This window comes from Triticum dicoccoides, chromosome 6A (genome assembly GCF_002162155.2).
Source record: "Triticum dicoccoides isolate Atlit2015 ecotype Zavitan chromosome 6A, WEW_v2.0, whole genome shotgun sequence".
Classification (NCBI taxonomy): Eukaryota; Viridiplantae; Streptophyta; class Magnoliopsida; order Poales; family Poaceae; genus Triticum; species Triticum dicoccoides.
Window position 1 is genome coordinate 95,166,580 of NC_041390.1, and position 18,722 is coordinate 95,185,301.

Below are 18,722 nucleotides of genomic sequence, written 5' to 3' on the forward strand. Positions count from 1 at the left end.
TGATGCACCGCTAGGTGACAAACCTATTGCAGGAGCAGATGCAGACATTATGAACGTTTGGCTAGCTCAATATGATGACTACTTGATAGTTTAGTGCACCATGCTTAACGACTTAGAATTGGGACTTCAAAGACGTTTTGAACGTCATGGACCATATGAGATGTTCCAGGAGTTGAAGTTAATATTTCAAGAAAATACCCGAGTTGAGAGATATGAAGTATCCAACAAGTTCTATAGCTAAAAGATGGAGGAGAATAGCTCAAGCAGTGAGCATGTGCTTAGATTGTCTAGGTACTACAATTGCTTGAATCAAGTGGGAGTTAATCTTCCAGATAAAATAGTGATTGACAGAATTCTCTAGTCACCATCACCAAGTTAGTAGAACTTAGTGATGAACTATAATATGCAAGGGATGACGAAAACAATTCCCAAGCTTTTCGCGATGCTAAAATCGACGAAGGTAGAAATCAAGAAAAACATCAAGTGTTGATGGTTGACAAGACCACTAGTTTCAAGAGAAAGGGCAAGGGGAAGAAGGGGAACTTCAAGAAGAACGGCGAACAAGTTGTTGCTCAAGTGAAGAAACCCAAGTCTGGACCTAAGCCTGAGACTAAGTGCTTCTACTGCAAAGGGACTGGTCACTAGAAGCAGAACTACCCCAAGTATTTGGTAGATAAGAAGGATGGCAAAGTGAACAAAGCTATATGTGATATACATGTTATTGATGTGTACTTTCTAGTGTTTATAGCAACCCCTCAGTATTTGATACTGGTTCAGTTGCTAAAGAGTAGTAACTCGAAATGGGAGTTGCAAAATAAACAGAGACTAGTTAAGGGTGAAGTGATGATGTGTGTTGGAAGTGGTTCCAAGATTGATATGATCATCATCGCACACTCCCTATACTTTTGGGATTAGTGTTGTACCTAAATAAATGTTATTTGGTTTTTGCATTGAGCATGAATATGATTTGATCATGTTTATTGCAATACGGTTATTCATTTAAGTTAGAGAATAATTGTTGCTCTGTTTACATGAATAAAATCTTCTATGGTTATACACCCAATGAAAATGGTTCATTGGATACTCCGTTATCCGGAACAATGGAGCGAGCAACAGATTTGTTGGAAATCATACATACTGATTTTGTGGTCCGATGAATATTGAGGCTCGCGGCAGGTATCATTATTTTCTGATCTTCACAGATGATTTGAGCAGATATGAGTATATCTACTTGATGAAACACAAGTCTGAAACATTTGAAAAGTTCAAAGAATTTCAGAGTGAAGTGGATAATCATGGTAACAAAAATAAAAGTTCCTACGATATGATCGTAGAAGTGAAATATTTGAGTTACGAGTTTGGCCTTCAGTTAAAACAATGTGAAATAGTTTCACTACTCACGCCACCTGGAACACCACAGTGTAATGGTGTGTCCGAACATCGTAACCGTACTTTATTAGATATGGTGCGATCTATGATGTCTCTTACCGATTTACCACTATCGTTATGGGGTTATGCATTAGAGACAACTACATTCACATTAAATAGGGCACCATCTAAATCCGTTGAGACGACACCGTATGAACTATGGTTTGGGAAGAAACCTAAGCTGTCGTTTCTTAAAATTTGAGGTTGCAATGCTTATGTGAAAAAGTTTCAACCTTAAGCTCAAACCCAAATCGGAGAAGTGCATCTTCACAGGATACCCAAAAGAAAATGTTGGGTACACCTTCTATCACAGATCCGAAGGCAAGATATTCATTGCTGAGAATGGATCCTTTCTAGAGAAGGAGTTTCTCTCGAAAAAGTGAGTGGGAGGAAAGTAGAACTTGATGAGGTAACTGTACCTGCTCCCTTATTGGAAAGTAGTTCATCACAGAAATATGTTCCTGTGACTACTACACCAATTAGTGAGGAAGCTAATGATGATGATCATGTAACTTCAGATCAAGTTACTACCGAACCTCGTAGGTAAACCAGAGTGAGATCCGCACTAGAGTGGTACGGTAATCCTGTTCTGGAGGTCATGTTACTTGACCATGATGAGCCTATGAACTATGAGGAAGCGATGATGAGCCCAGATTCCGCGAAATGGCTTGAGGCCATGAAATCTGAGATGAGATCCATGTATGAGAACAAAGTATGGACTTTGATTGACTTGCCCATTGATCGGTGAGCCATTGAGATTAAATGGATCTTCAAGAGGAAGACGGACGCTGATAGTAGTGTTACTATCTACAAAGCTAGAATTGTCGCAAAAAGGTTTTCGACAAGTTCAAGGTGTTGACTACGATGAGAGTTTCTCACTCGTATCTGGCAAATGTTAGCAATTGCCGCATTTTATGAAATCTGGCAAATGGATAAACAAAACTGTATTCCTTAATGGATTTATTAAAGAAGAGTTGTATATGATGCAACCAGAAGGTTTTATCAATCCTAAAGGTACTAACAAAATATGCAAGCTCCAGCGATCCATCTATGGACTGGTGCAAGCATCTCGGAGTTGGAATATACGCTTTGATAAGTTGATCAAAGCCTATAGTTTTATACAGACTTGCAGTGAAGCCTGTATTTACAAGAAAGTGAGTGGGAGCACTACAGCATTTCTGATAAGTATATGTGAATGACATATTGTTGATCGAAGATAATGTAGAATTATTCTGCAAAGCATAAAGGAATGTTTGAAAGGAGTTTTTCAAAGAAAGACCTCGGTGAAGCTGCTTACATATTGAGCATCAAGATCTATAGAGATAGATCAAGACGCTTGATAAGTTTTTCAATGAGTACATACCCTGACGAGATTTTGAAGTAGTTCAAAATGGAACAGTCGAAGAAGGAGTTCTTGCCTGTGTTACAAGGTGTGAAGCTGAGTAAGACTCAAAGCCCGACCACGGCAGAAGATAGAAAGAGAATGAAAGTCATTCCCTATGCCTTGGCCATAGCTTCTATAAAATATGCCATGCTGTGTACTAGACCTATTGTATACCCTACACTGTTTTTGGCAAGTGAGTACAATAGTGATCTAGGAGTAGATCACTCGACAACGGTCAAAATTATCCTTAGGGGAATAAGGATATGTTTCTCGATTATGGAGGTGACAAAAAGGTTCGTCGTAAAAGGTTACGTCGATGCAAATTTTGACACTGATCCAGATGACTATAAATCTCAATCTGGATACATATTGAAAGTGGGAGCAATTAGCTAGAGTAGCTCCATGCAGAGCATTGTTGACAAAGAAATTTGCAAAATACTTACGGATCTGAATATGGAAGACCCGTTGACTAAACTTCTCTCACAAGCAAAACATGATCACACCTTAGTACTCTTTGGGTGTTAATCACATAGCGATGTGAACTAGATTATTGACTCTAGTAAACCCTTTGGGTGTTGGTCACATGTTGATGTGAACTATGGGTGTTAATAACATGGTGATGTGAACTATTGGTATTAAATCACATGGCGATGTGAACTAGATTATTGACTCTAGTGCAAGTGGGAGACTGAAGGAAATATGCCCTAGAGGCAATAATGAAGTTATTATTTATTTCCTTATATCATGATAAATGTTTATTATTCATGCTAGAATTGTATTAACCAGAAACATAATACATGTGTGAATACATAGACACACAGAGTGTCACTAGTATGCCTCTACTTGACTAGCTCGTTGATCAAAGATGGTTATGTTTCCTAACCATAGACATGAGTTGTCATTTGATTAACGGGTTCACATCATTAGGAGAATGATGTGATTGACTTGACCCATTCTGTTAGCTTAGCACTTGATCGTTTAGTTTGTTGCTATTGCTTTCTTCATGACTTATACATGTTCCTATGACTATGAGATTATGCAACTCACGTTTACCAAAGGAACACTTTGTGTGCTACCAAACATCACAACGTAACTGGGTGATTATAAAGGTGCTCTACAGGTGTCTCCGAAGGTACTTGTTGGGTTGGCGTATTTCGAGATTAGGAGTTTTCACTCCGATTGTCGGAGAGGTATATCTGGGCCCACTCGATAATGCACATCATTATAAGCCTTGCAAGAGTTGCAACTAATGGGTTAGTTGCGGGATGATGTGTTACGGGACGAGTAAAGAGACTTTCTGGTAACGAGATTGAACTAGGTATTGAGATACCGACGATCGAATCTCGGGCAAGTAACATACCGATGACAAAGGGAACAACGTATGTTGTTATGCAGTTTGACCGATAAACATCTTCATAGAATATGTAGGAGCCAATATGAGCATCTAGGTTCCGCTATTGGTTATTGACCGGAGACGTGTCTCGGTCATGTCTACATAGTTCTCGAACCCGTAGGGTCCGCACGCTTAAAGTTCGATGACGGTTATATTATGAGTTTATGTGTTTTGATGTACCGAAGGAGTTCGGAGTCCCGGATGAGATCGGGGACATGACAAGGAGTCTCAAAATGGTCGAGATGTAAAGATTGATATATTGGACGACTATATTCGGACATCGGATAGGTTCCGAGTGATTCGGGTATTTTCGGGAGTACCGGGGAGTTACGGGAATTCGTATTGGGCCTTAATGGGCCATACGGGAAATGATAGAAAGGCCTCAAAGGGTGGTCGCACCCCTCCGCATGGGCTAGTCCGAATTGGACTAGGGAAGGGGGGCGCCCCCTTCCTTCCTTCTCCTTTTCCCTTCCATTTCCTTCCCTCCTACTCCTAATACTTGGAAGGGCTCCTGGTTCTACTAGGAAAGGGGGAATCCAACTCCCGGTGGGAGTAGGACTCCCCTAGGGTGTGCCATAGAGAGGGCCGGCCCTCCCCTCCTCCACTCCTTTATATACGGGGGCAGGGGGCACCCCAAAGACACAACTATTGATCTCTTGATCTCTTAGCCGTGTGCGGTGCCCCCTCCACCATAATCCACCTCAGTCATATCGTAGCGGTGCTTAGGCGAAGCCCTACATCGGTAGAACACCATCATCGTCACCATGCCGTCATGATGACAGAACTCTCCCTCAAAGCTCGGCTGGATCGGAGTTCGAGGGACGTCATCGAGTTGAACGTGTGCAGAACTCGGAGGTGCCGTGCGTTCGGTACTTGATCGGTCGGATCATGAAGACGTACGACTACATCAACCGCGTTGTGCTAAAGCTTCCGCTTTCGGTCTACGAGGGTACGTACACAACACTCTTCCCTCTCGTTGCTATGCATCACCATGATCTTGCGTGTGCGTAGGAATTTTTTTGAAATTACTACGTTCCCCAACACATATCACATCACAACATGCCCTGCAAAAACAAGTTAGACGTCCTCTACTTTGTTGTTGCAAGTTTTACGTTGCTACTACGGGCTAAGCAAGAACCGTTCTTACCTACGCATCAAAAACCACAACACAGTATAGTGATTGCTTTTTGATCTTCAGAAAGAACCCTGTTCATTGAATCTGATTCAACTAAAGTTGGAGAAACTGACACCCACCAGCCACCTGTTTGCGAAACACGTCGGTAGGACCAGTCTCGCGTAAGCGTACGCGTAATGTCGGTCTGAGCCGCCTCATCCAACAATACCGCTAAATCAAGAATCAACTAGTGACGGCAATCAATATGTATATACCCACGCCCACAACTCCTTTGTGTTCTACTCATGCATATAACATCTGAAGGAAATATGCCCTAGAGGTAATAATAAAGTTATTATTTATTTCCTTATTTCATGATAAATGTTTATTATTCATGCTAGAATTGTATTAACCGGAAACATAATACATGTGTGAATACATAGACAAACATAGTGTCACTAGTATGCCTCTACTTGACTAGCTCATTAATCAAAGATGGTTATGTTTCCTAACCATAGACAAAGAGTTATTATTTGATTAACGGGATCACATCATTAGGAGAATGATGTGATTGACTTGACCCATTCCGTTAGCTTAGCACTCGATCATTTAGTATGTTGCTATTGCTTTCTTCATGACTTATACATGTTCCTATGACTATGAGATTATGCAACTCCCGTTTGCCGGAGGAACACTTTGTGTTCTACCAAACGTCACAACGTAACTGGGTGATTATAAAGGAGCTCTATAGGTGTCTCCAAAGGTAAATGTTGGGTTGGCATATTTCGAGATTAGGATTTGTCACTCTGATTGTCGGAGAGGTATCTCTGGGCCCTCTCAGTAATGCACATCACATAAGCCTTGCAAGCATTGCAACTAATGAGTTAGTTTCGAGATGATGTATTACGAAATGAGTAAAGAGACTTGCCGGTAACAAGATTGAACTAGGTATTGAGATACCGACGATCGAATCTCGGGCAAGTAACATACCGATGACAAAGGGAACAACGTATGTTGTTATGCGGTCTGACCGATAAAGATCTTCGTAGAATATGTGGGAGCCAATATGAGCATCCAGGTTCCGCTATTGGTTATTGACCGGAGACATGTCTCGGTCATGTCTACATTGTTCTCGAACCCGTAGGGTCCGCACGCTTAAGGTTTCGATGACAGTTATATTATGAGTTTATGAGTTTTGATGTACCGAAGTTAGTTCGGAGTCCCGGATGTGATCATGGACATAACGAGGAGTCTCGAAATGGTCGAGACATAAAGATTGATATATTGGACAGCTATATTCGGACACCGGAAGTGTTCTGGGTGATTTCGGAGAAAACCGGAGTACCGGAGGGTTACCGGAACCCCCCCCGGAGAAGTAATGGGCCATATGGGCCTTAGTGGAGAGAGAGAAGGGCAGCCAGGGTGGGCCGCGCGCCTCCTCCCCCTGGTCCGAATTGGACTAGGAGAGGGGGGGCGGCGCCCCCCTTTCCTTCTCCCTCCCCACTTCCTTCCCCCTCCTAGTAGGAGTAGGACTCCTACTAGGAGGAGGACTCCTCCTTGGCGCGCCAATAGGGCCGGCCGGCCTCCTCCCCTTGCTCCTTTATATACGGGGGCAGGGGGCACCCCTAGACACACAAGTTGATCCTCGTGATCGTTTTCTTAGCCGTGTGCGGTGCCCCCTTCCACCATACTCCTCGATAATATTGTAGCGGTGCTTAGGCGAAGCCCTGCGACGGTAGAAACATCAAGATCATTACCATGCCGTCGTGCTGATGGAACTCTTCCCCGACACTTTGCTGGATCGAAGTCCGGGGATCGTCATCGAGCTGAACGTGTGCTAGAACTCGGAGGTGCCGTAGTTTCGGTGCTTGATCGGTCGGGCCGTTAAGACGTACGACTACATCAACCGCGTTGTCATAACGCTTCTGCTGTCATTCTACAAGGGTACGTAGATCACACTCTCCCCTCTCGTTGCTATGCATCACCATGATCTTGGTGTGCGTAGGAATTTTTTTGAAATTACTACGTTCCCCAAACAGTGGCATCCGAGCCTAGGTTTTATGCGTTGATGTCATATGCACGAGTAGAACACAAGTGAGTTGTGGGTGATATAAGTCATACTGCTTACCAGCATGTCATACTTTGGTTCGGCGGTATTGTTGGATGAAGCGGCCCGGACCAATATTACGCGTACGCTTACGCGAGACTGGTTCTACCGACGTGCTTTGCACACAGGTGGCTGGCGGGTGTCAGTTTCTCCAACTTTAGTTGAACTGAGTGTGGCTACGCCCGGTCCTTGCGAAGGTTAAAACAGCACCAACTTGACAAACTATCGTTGTGGTTTTTGATGAGTAGGTAAGAACGGTTCTTGCTAAGCCCGTAGCAGCCACGTAAAACTTGCAACAACAAAGTAGAGGACGTCTAACTTGTTTTTGCAGGGCATGTTGTGATGTGATATGGTCAAGATGTGATGAGATATAAGTTGTTGTATGAGATGATCATGTTTTGTTGAAGTTATTGGCAACTGGCAAAATCCTTATGGTTGTCTCTCTATTGCATAAGATGCAAGCGCCCAATAATTGCTTTACTTTATCGCTATGCGATAGCAATAGTTGCAAGAGCAATTGTTGGCGAGACGACCACGTGACGACACATTGATATAGATCAAGATGATGGAGATCATGGTGTCATGCCGGTGACGATAGAGATCATGACAGTACTTTGGAGATGGAAATGAAAGGCGCAAGATGATGATGGCCATATCATGTCACATATTTTGATTGCATATGATGTTTATCTTTTATACATCTTATTTTGCTTAGTTTGACGGTAGCATTTTAAGATGATCTCTCACTAATTATCAAGAAGTGTTCTCCCTGAGTATGCACCGTTGTGAAAGTTCTTCGTGCTGAGACACCACGTGATGATCGGGTGTGATAGGCTCTACGTTCAAATACAACGGGTGCAAAGCAGTTGCACACGCGGAATACTCAGGTTATACTTGACGAGCCAAGCATATACAGATATGGCCTCGGAACACGGAGACCGAAAGGTCGAGCATGAATCATATAGTAGATATGATCAACATAGTGATGTTCACCAATGAAACTGCTCCATCTCACGTGATGATCGGACATGGTTTAGTTGATTTGGATCACGTGATCACTTAGAGGATTAGAGGGATGTCTATCTAAGTGGGAGTTCTTAAGTAATATGATTAATTGAACTTAAATTTATCATGAACTTAGTCCTGGTAGTATTTTGCAAATTATGTTGTAGATCAATAGCTCGCGTTGTTGCTTCCCTGTGTTTATTTGGATATGTTCCTAGAGAAAATTGTGTTGAAAGACGTTAGTAGCAATGATGCGGATTGGATCCATGATCTGAGGTTTATCCTCATTGCTGCACAGAAGAATTATGTCCTTGATGCACCGCTAGGTGACAGACCTATTGCAGGACCAGATGCAAACGTTATGAACGTTTGGCTAGCTCAATATGATGACTACTTGATAGTTTAGTGCACCATGCTTAATGGCTTAGAATCGGGACTTCAAAGACGTTTTGAACGTCATGGACCATATGAGATGTTCCAGGAGTTGAAGTTAATATTTCAAGCAAATACCCGAGTTGAGAGATATGAAGTCTACATCAAGTTCTATAGCTAAAAGATGGAGGAGAATCGCTCAAGCAGTGAGCATGTGCTCAGATTGTCTGGGTACTACAATCGCTTGAATCAAGTGGGAGTTAATCTTCTAGATAAAATAGTGATTGACAGAATTCTCTAGTCACCATCACAAAGTTAGTAGAACTTCGTGATGAACTATAATATGCAAGGGATGACGAAAGTAATTCCCAAGCTCTTCGTGATGCTGAAATCGACGAAGGTAGAAATCAAGAAAAACATCAACTGTTGATGGTTAACAAAACCACTAGTTTCAAGAAAAGGGCAAAGGGAAGAAGGGGAACTTCAAGAAGAAAGGCAAGCAAGTTGCTGCTCAAGTGAAGAAGCCCAAGTCTGGACCTAAGCCTGAGACTAAGTGCTTCTACTGCAAAGGTACTAGTCACTAGAAGCGGAACTTCCCCAAGTGATTGGCAGATAAGAAGGATGGCAAAGTGAACATAAGTATATTGATATACATGTTATTGATGTGTACTTTACTAGTGTTTATAGCAACCCCTCGGTATTTGATACTAGTTCAGTTCCTAAGATTAGTAACTCGAAACAGGAGTTGCAGAATAAACAGAGACTAGTTAAGGGTGAAGTGACGATGTGTGTTGGAAGTAGTTCCAAGATTGATATGATCATCATCGCACACTCCCTATACTTTCGGGATTAATGTTGAACCCAAATAAGTGTTATTTGGTGTTTGCGTTGAGCATGAATATGATTTGATCTTGTTTATTGTAATACGGTTATTCATTTAAGTAAGAGAATAAATTGTTGTTCTGTTTACATGAATAAAACCTTATATGGTTACACACCCAATGAAAATAGTTCATTGGATCTCGATCATAGTGATACACATAATCATAATATTGAAACCAAAAGATGCAAAGTTAATAATGATAGTGCAACTTATTTGTGGCACTGCCGTTTAGGTCATATTGGTGTAAAGTGCATGAAGAAACTCCATGTTGATGGGCTTTTGGAATCACTTGATTATGAATCAGTTGATGCTTGCGAACCATGCCTCATGGGCAAGATGACTAAGACTCCGTTCTTCGGAACAATGGAGTGAACAACAGATTTGTTGGAAATCATACATACTGATGTATGTGGTCCGATGAATATTGAGGCTCGCGACAGGTATCATTATTTTCTGATCTTCACAGATGATTTGAGCAGATATGAGTATATCTACTTGATGAAACACAAGTCTGAAATATTTGAAAAGTTCAAAGAATTTCAGAGTGAAGTGGAGAATCATCATAACAAAAATAAAAGTTTCTACGATATGATCACAGAAATAAAATATTTGAGTTACGAGTTTGGCCTTCAGTTAAAACAATGTGAAATAGTTTCACTACTCACGCCACCTGGAACACCACAGTGTAATAGTGTGTCCGAACGTCAAAACCGTGCTTTATTAGATATGGTGCGATCTATGATGTCTCTTACCGATCACCACTATCGTTTTGGGGTTATGCATTAGAGACAGCTACATTCACGTTAAATAGGGCACCATCTAAATCCGTCGAGACGACACCGTATGAACTATGGTTTGGCAAGAAACCTAAGCTATCATTTCTTAAAGTTTGAGGTTGCAATGCTTATGTGAAAAAGTTTCAACTTGATAAGCTCAAACCTAAATCGGAGAAGTGCGTCTTCATAGGATACCCAAAAGAAAATGTTGGGTACACCTTCTATCACAGATCCGAAGGCAAGATATTCATTGCTGAGAATGGATCCTTTCTAGAGAAGGAGTTTCTCTCGAAAGAAGTGAGTGGGAGGAAAGTAGAACTTGATGAGGTAACTGTACCTGCTCCCTTATTGGAAAGTAGTTCATCACAGAAATCTATTCCTGTGACTACTACACCAATTAGTGAGGAAGCTAATTATGATGATCATGTAACTTCAGATCAAGTTACTTCCGAACCTTGTAGGTAAACCAGAGTGAGATCCGCACCAGAGTGGTACGGTAATCCTGTTCTGGAGGTCATGTTACTTGACCATGACGAACCTACGAACTATGAGGAAGCGATGATGAGCCCAGATTCCGCGAAATGGCTTGAGGCCATGAAATCTGAGATGAGATCCATGTATGAGAAAGTATGGACTTTGATTGACTTGCCCAATGATCGGCAAGCCATTCAGATTAAATGGACCTTCTAGAGGAAGACGGACGCTGATAGTAGTGTTACTATCTACAAAGCTAGACTTGTCGAAAAAGGTTTTTGACAAAGTTCAAGGTGTTGACTACGATGAGATTTTCTCACTCGTATCGATGCTTAAAGTCTATCCGAATCAAGTTAGCAATTTCCGCATTTTATGAAATCCGGCAAATGGATAAACAAAAACGGCATTCCTTAATGGATTTATTAAAGAAGAGTTGTATATGATACAACCAGAAGGTTTTGTCAATCCTAAATGTGCTAACAAAATGTGCAAGCTCCAGCGGTCCATCTATGGACTGGTGCAAGCATCTCGGAGTTGGAATATGCGCTTTGATGAGATGATCAAAGCATATAGTTTTATACAGACTTGTGGTGAAGCCTGTATTTACAAGAAAGTGAGTGGGAGCACTACAACATTTCTGATAAGTATATGTGAATGACATATTGTTGATCGGAAATAATGTAGAATTATTCTGCAAAGCATAAAGGAGTGTTTGAAAGGATTTTTTCAAAGAAAACCTCGGTGAAGCTGCTTACGTATTCAGCATCAAGATCTATAGAGATAGATCAAGACGCTTGATAAGTTTTTTCAATGAGTACATACCATGACAATATTTTGAAGTAGTTCAAAAATGGAACAGTCAAAGAAAGAGTTCTTGGCTGTGTTACAAGGTGTGAAATTGAGTAAGACTCAAAGCCCGACCACGGCAGAAGATAGAAAGAGAATGAAAGTCATTCCCTATGCCTCAGCCATAGGCTCTATAAAGTATGCCATGCTGTGTACCAGATCTATTGTATACCCTACACTGTGTTAAGCAAGGGAGTACAATAGTGATCTAAGAGCAGATCACTGGACAGCGGTCAAAATTATCCTTAGTGGAATAAGGAAATATTTCTCAATTATGGAGGTGACAAAAGGTTCGTCGTAAAAAGTTACGTCGATGCAAGTTTTGACACAGATCTGGATGACTCTAAGTCTCGATCTAGATACATATTAAAAGTGGGAGCAATTAGCTAGAGTAGCTCCATGCATAGCATTGTAGACATAGAATTCGCAAAATACTTACGGATCTGTATGTGACATACCCGTTGACTAAAATTATCTCACAAGCAAAACATGATCACACCTTAGTACTCTTTGGGTGTTAATCACATAAACGATGTGAACTAGATTACTGACTCTAGTAAACCCTTTGGGTATAGGTCACATGACGATGTGAACTATGGGTGTTAATCACATGGTGATGTGAACTATTAGTGTTGAATCACATGGCGATGTGAACTAGATTATTGACTCTAGTGCAAGTGGGAGACTGAAGGAAATATGCCCTAGAGGCAATAATAAAGTTATTATTTATTTCCTTATTTCATGATAAATGTTTATTATTCATGCTAGAATTGTATTAACCAGAAACATAATACATGTGTGAATACATAGACAAACAGAGTGTCACGAGTATGCCTCTACTAGACTAACTCGTTAATCAAAGATGGTTATGTTTCCTAATCATAGACAAAGAGTTGTTATTTGATTAACAGGATCACATCATTAGGAGAATGATGTGATTGACTTGACCCATTCCGTTAGCTTAGCACTCGATCGTTTAGTACGCTGCTATTGCTTTCTTCATGACTTGTACATGTTCCTATGACTATGAGATTATGCAACTCCCGTTTGCCGGAGGAACACTTTGTGTGCTACCAAACGTTCACAACGTAACTGGGTGATTATAAAGGAGCTCTACAGGTGTCTCCAAAGGTAAATGTTGGGTTGGCATATTTCGAGATTAGGATTTGTCACTCCGATTGTCGGAGAGGTATCTCTGGGCCCTCTCGGTAATGCACATCACATAAGCCTTGCAAGCATTGCAACTAATGAGTTAGTTGCGAGATGATGTATTATGAAACGAGTAAAGAGACTTGCCGGTAACGAGATTGAACTAGGTATTGAGATACCGACGATCGAATCTCGGGCAAGTAACATACCGATGACAAAGGGAACAACGTATGTTGTTATGCGGTCTGACCGATAAAGATATTCGTAGAATATGTGGGAGCCAATATGAGCATCTAGGTTCCGCTATTGGTTATTGACCGGAGACATGTCTCGGTCATGCCTACATTGTTCTCAAACCCGTAGGGTCCGCACACTTAAGGTTTCGATGACAGTTATATTATGAGTTTATGAGTTTTGATGTACCGAAGTTAGTTCGGAGTCCCGTATGTGATCACGGACATAATGAGGAGTCTCGAAATGGTCGAGACATAAAGATTGATATATTGGACGGCTATATTCAGACACCGGAAGTGTTCCGGGTGATTTCGGAGAAAACTGGAGTACCGGAGGGTTACCGGAACCCCCCGGGAGAAGTAATGGGCCATATGGGCCTTAGTGGAGAGAGAAGGGCAGCCAGGGTGGGCCGTGCGCCTCCTCCCCCCTGGTCCGAATTGGACTAGGAGAGGGGGGGCGGCGCCCCCCTTTCCTTCTCCCTCCCCACTTCCTTCCCCCTCCTAGTAGGAGTCCTACTCCTACTAGGAGGAGGACTCCTCCTTGGCGCGCCAATAGGGCCGGCCGGCCTCCTCCCCTTGCTCCTTTATATACGGGGTAGGGGCACCCCTAGACACACAAGTTGATCCTCGTGATCGTTTTCTTAGCCGTGTGCGGTGCCCCCTTCCACCATACTCCTCGATAATATTGTAGCGGTGCTTAGGCGAAGCCCTGCGACGGTAGAAACATCAAGATCGTCACCACGCCGTCGTGCTGACGGAACTCTTCCCCGACACTTTGCTGGATTGGAGTACGGGGATCGTCATCGAGCTGAACGTGTGCTAGAACTCGGAGGTGCCGTAGTTTCGGTGCTTGATCGGTCGGGCCGTGAAGACGTACGACTACATCAACCGCGTTGTCGTAACGCTTCCGCTGTCGGTCTACAAGGGTACGTAGATCACACTCTCCCCTCTCGTTGCTATGCATCACCATGATCTTGCGTGTGCGTAGGAAATTTTTTGAAATTACTATGTTCCCCAAACAACATCTACGCATAAACCTGGCTCGGGTGCCACTGTTGTGGAACACAGTAATTTCAAAAAAATTCCTACGCGCACTCAATATCTATCTTGGTGATGCATGGCAATGAGAGGGGAAGAGTGTTGTCCTTGTACCCTCGTAGACCGTTAGCGGAAGCGTTATGACAACGCGGTTGATGTAGTCGTACATCTTCATGATCGGACCGATCCTAGCACCGAAGGTACGACACCTCCGCGATCTGCACACGTTCAGCTTGGTGACGTCCCACGAACTCTAGATCTAGTTGAGTGTCGAGGGAGAGTTTCGTCGGCACGACGGTGTGATGACTGTGATGATGAAGCTACCAGAACAGGGCTTCTCCTAAGCACTGCAACGATATGACCGAGGTGGATTATGGTGGAGGGGGGCACCGCACACGGCTAAGACAATTGTCAACTTGTGTGTCTATGGGGTGCCCCCTCCCCCGTATATAAAGGAGTGGAGGAGGGGGAGGGGCCAGCCCTCTATGGCGCTGCCAATGGAGTCCTACTCCCATCGGGAGTAGTAGGATTCCCCCCTTCCCTAGTTGGATTAGGAGAGGAAGGAAGGGGGAAAGGGGGGCCGACCCCCCACCCAATTCAGATTGGGCTTGGGGGGTGCCCCCTCCTAGGCTCCCTTCTCCTCTCTCCCACTATGGCTCAGTAAGGCCCATATACTTCCCGGGGGGTTCCGGTAACCTCCCGGTACTCCGGTATACGCCCAAACTCACCCGGAACCATTCTGATGTCCAAACATAGTCATCCAATATATTGATCTTTATGTCTCAACCATTTTGAGACTCCTCGTCATGTCCGTGATCATATCCGGGACTCCGAAACAACCTTCGGTACATCAAAACACATAAACTCATAATACTGATTTTCACCGAACGTTAAGCGTGCGGACCCTACGGGTTCGAGAACTATGTAGACATGACTGAGACTCATCTTCGGTCAATAACCAATAGCGGAACCTGGATGCTCATATTGGTTCCTACATATTCTATGAAGATCTTTATCAGTCAAACCGCATAACAGCATACGTTGTTCCCTTTGTCATCGGTATGTTACTTACCCAAGATTCAATCATCGGTATCATCATACCTAGTTCAATCTCGTTACCGGCAAGTCTCTTTACTCATTCCGTAATGCTACATCCCGTAACTAACTCATTAGTCACATTGCTGGCAAGGCTTATAGTGATGTGCATTACCGAGAGGGCCCAGAGATACCTCTCTGATACACGGAATGACAAATCCTAATCTCGATCTATGCAACTCAACAAACACCATCGAAGACACCTGTAGAGCATCTTTATAGTCACCCAGTTACGTTGTGACGTTTGATATCACACTAAGTGTTCCTCCGGTATTCTGGAGTTGCATAATCTCATAGTCATAGGAACATGTATAAGTTATGGTGAAAGCAATAGCAGTAAACTAAACGATCATCGTGCTAAGCTAACGGATGGGTCAAGTAAATCACATCATTCTCTAATGATGTGATCATGTTTATCAAATGACAACTCTTTGTCCATGGCTAGGAAACTTAACCATCTTTGATTAACGAGCTAGTCTAGTAGAGGCATACTAGTGACACTCTGTTTGTCTATGTATTCACACATGTACTAAGTTTCCGGTTAATATAATTCTAGCATGAATAATAAACATTTATCATGATATAAGGAAATATAAATAACAACTTTATTATTGCCTCTAGGGCATATTTCCTTCAAGTTCCACTTCAAGTGACCATTTCCTTTGTAGTAGAAGCACTCAGTTTCAGGCTTTGGTCTATCTTTAGGCTTCTTCATGGGAGTGGCAACTTGCTTGCCATTCTTCTTGAAGTTCCCTTTCTTTCCCTTGCCCTTTTACTTGAAACTAGTGGTTTTGTCAACCATCAACATTTGATGCTTTTCTTGATTTCTTCCTTCGTCGATTTCAGCATCACGAAGAGCTCGGGAATCGTTTTCGTCATCCCTTACATATTATAGTTCATCACAAAGTTCCAGCAACTTGGTGATAGTGACTAGAGAAATCTTTCAATCATTATTTTATATGGAAGATTAACCCCCACTTGATTCAAACGATTGTAGTACTTAGACAATCTGAGCACATGCTCATTGGTTGAGCTATTCTCCGCCATCTTGTAGACAAAGTACTTGTCAGAGGTCTCATACCACTCGACTCGGGCATAAGTCGGAAATACCAATTTCAGCTCTTGGAACATCTTATATGCTCCATGGTGTTCAAAACATTTTTGAAGTCTCGGTTCTAAGCCGTAAAGCATGGTGCACTAAACTATCAAGTAGTTATCATACCAAGCTTGCCAAACGTTCATAACATCTGCATCTGCTCCTGCAATATAGGTTCATCACCTAGCGTGCATCAAGGACATAATTTTATGTGCAGCAATGAGGATAATCCTCAGATCACGGACCCAGTCTGCATCATTGCTACTATCATCTTTCAACTTATTTTTCTCTAGGAACATATCAAAAATAAAATAGGGGAGCTATACGCGAGCTATTGATCTAAAACACAGATATGCAAAAACTACCAGGACTAAGTTCATGATAAATTAAAGTTCAATTATTCATATTACTTAAGAACTCCCACTTAGATATACATCCCTCTAATCATCTAAGTGATCACGTGATCCATATCAACTAAACCATGTCCGATCATCACGTGAGATGGAGTAGTTTTCAATGGTGAACATCACTATGTTGATCATATCTACTATATGATTCACGCTCGACCTCTCGGTCTTAGTGTTCCGAGGCCATATCTGCATATGCTAGGCTCGTCAAGTTTAACCCGAGTATTCCGCGTGTGCAAAACTGACTTGCACATGTTGTATGTGAACGTAGAGCTTATCACATCCGATCATCACGTGGTGTCTCGGCACGATGAACTGTAGCAACGGTGCATACTCAGGGAGAACACTTATACCTTGAAATTTAGTGAGAGATCATCTTATAATGCTACCGCCGAACTAAGAAAAATAAGATGCATAAAGGATAAACATCACATGCAATCAATATAAGTGATATGATATGGCCATCATCATCTTGTGACTTTGATCTCTATCTCCAAAGCACCGTCATGATCACCATCATCACCGGCTTGACACCTTGATCTCCATCAAAGTATCATTGTCGTCTCGCCAACTATTGCTTCTACGACTATCACTACCGCTTAGTGATAAAGTAAAGCAATTACATGGCAATTGCATTTCATACAATAAATCGACAACTATATGGCTCCTGCCAGTTGCCCATAACTCTGTTACAAAACATGATCATCTCATACAGAAAAATTTAGCATCATGTCTTGACCATATCACATCACAACATGCCCTGCAAAAACAAGTTAGACGTCCTCTACTTTGTTGTTCAAATTTTACTTGGCTGCTATGGGTTGAGCAAGAACCGTTCTTACCTACGCATCAAAAACCACAACGCGGGATAGTGATTGCTTTTTTGACCTTCAGAAAGAACCCTATTCATTGAATCCGATTCAACTAAAGTTGGAGAAACAGACACCCACTAGCCACTTGTGTGCTAAGCACGTCGGTAGAACCAGTCTCGTGTAAGCGTACGCGTAATGTCGATCTAAGCCGCTTCATTCAATAATATCGCTGAATCAAGAATCAACTAGTGACGACAAGCAATATGTATATACCCATGCCCACAACTTCTTTGTGTTCTACTCGTGCATATAACATCTACACATAGACCTGGCTCGGATGCCACTGTTGGGGAACACGGTAATTTCAAAAAAAATCCTACGCACACGCAAGATCCATCTAGGTGATGCATAGCAACGAGAGGGGAGAGTGTTGTCCATGTACCCTCGTAGACCGTAAGCGGAAGCGTTATGACAACGCGGTTGATGTAGTCGTATGTCTTCACGATCCGACCGATCCTAGCACCGAAGGTACGGCACCTCCGTGATCTGCACACGTTCAGCTCGGTGACATCCCACGAACTCTAGATCTGGCTAAGGCCGAGGGAGAGTTTCTTCAGCACGACAGCATGATGACGGTGATGATGAAGTTACCGACGCAGGGCTTCGCCTAAGCTCTACAACGATATGACTGAGGTGGAAATCTTTGGAGGGGGGCACCGCACACGGCTAAACAATCAACTTGTGTGTCTTTGGGGTGCCCCCTCCCCACGTATATAAATGAGGGAGGGAGGAAGAGGCCGGCCTAGGAGGAGGCGCGCACCAAGGAGGGGCAATCCTACTCGAAGTAGGTTTGGGCCCCCTTTCCTATTCATACTAGGAGAAGGAGGAAAGAGGAGGAGGGGAGAAGGAAAGAGGGGGCCGACCCCCCAAACCCTAAACCAATTCGGTTTGGGCCAAGGGGGGCGCGCCCCATACCTTGCTTGCTGCCCTCTTTCTCCACTAGGGCCCAATAAGGCCCATAGACTCCCCGGGAGGTTCCGGTAACCTCCCGGTACTCCAAAAAATACCCGTTACACTTCGGAACCCTTCCGGTGTCCAAACATAACCTTC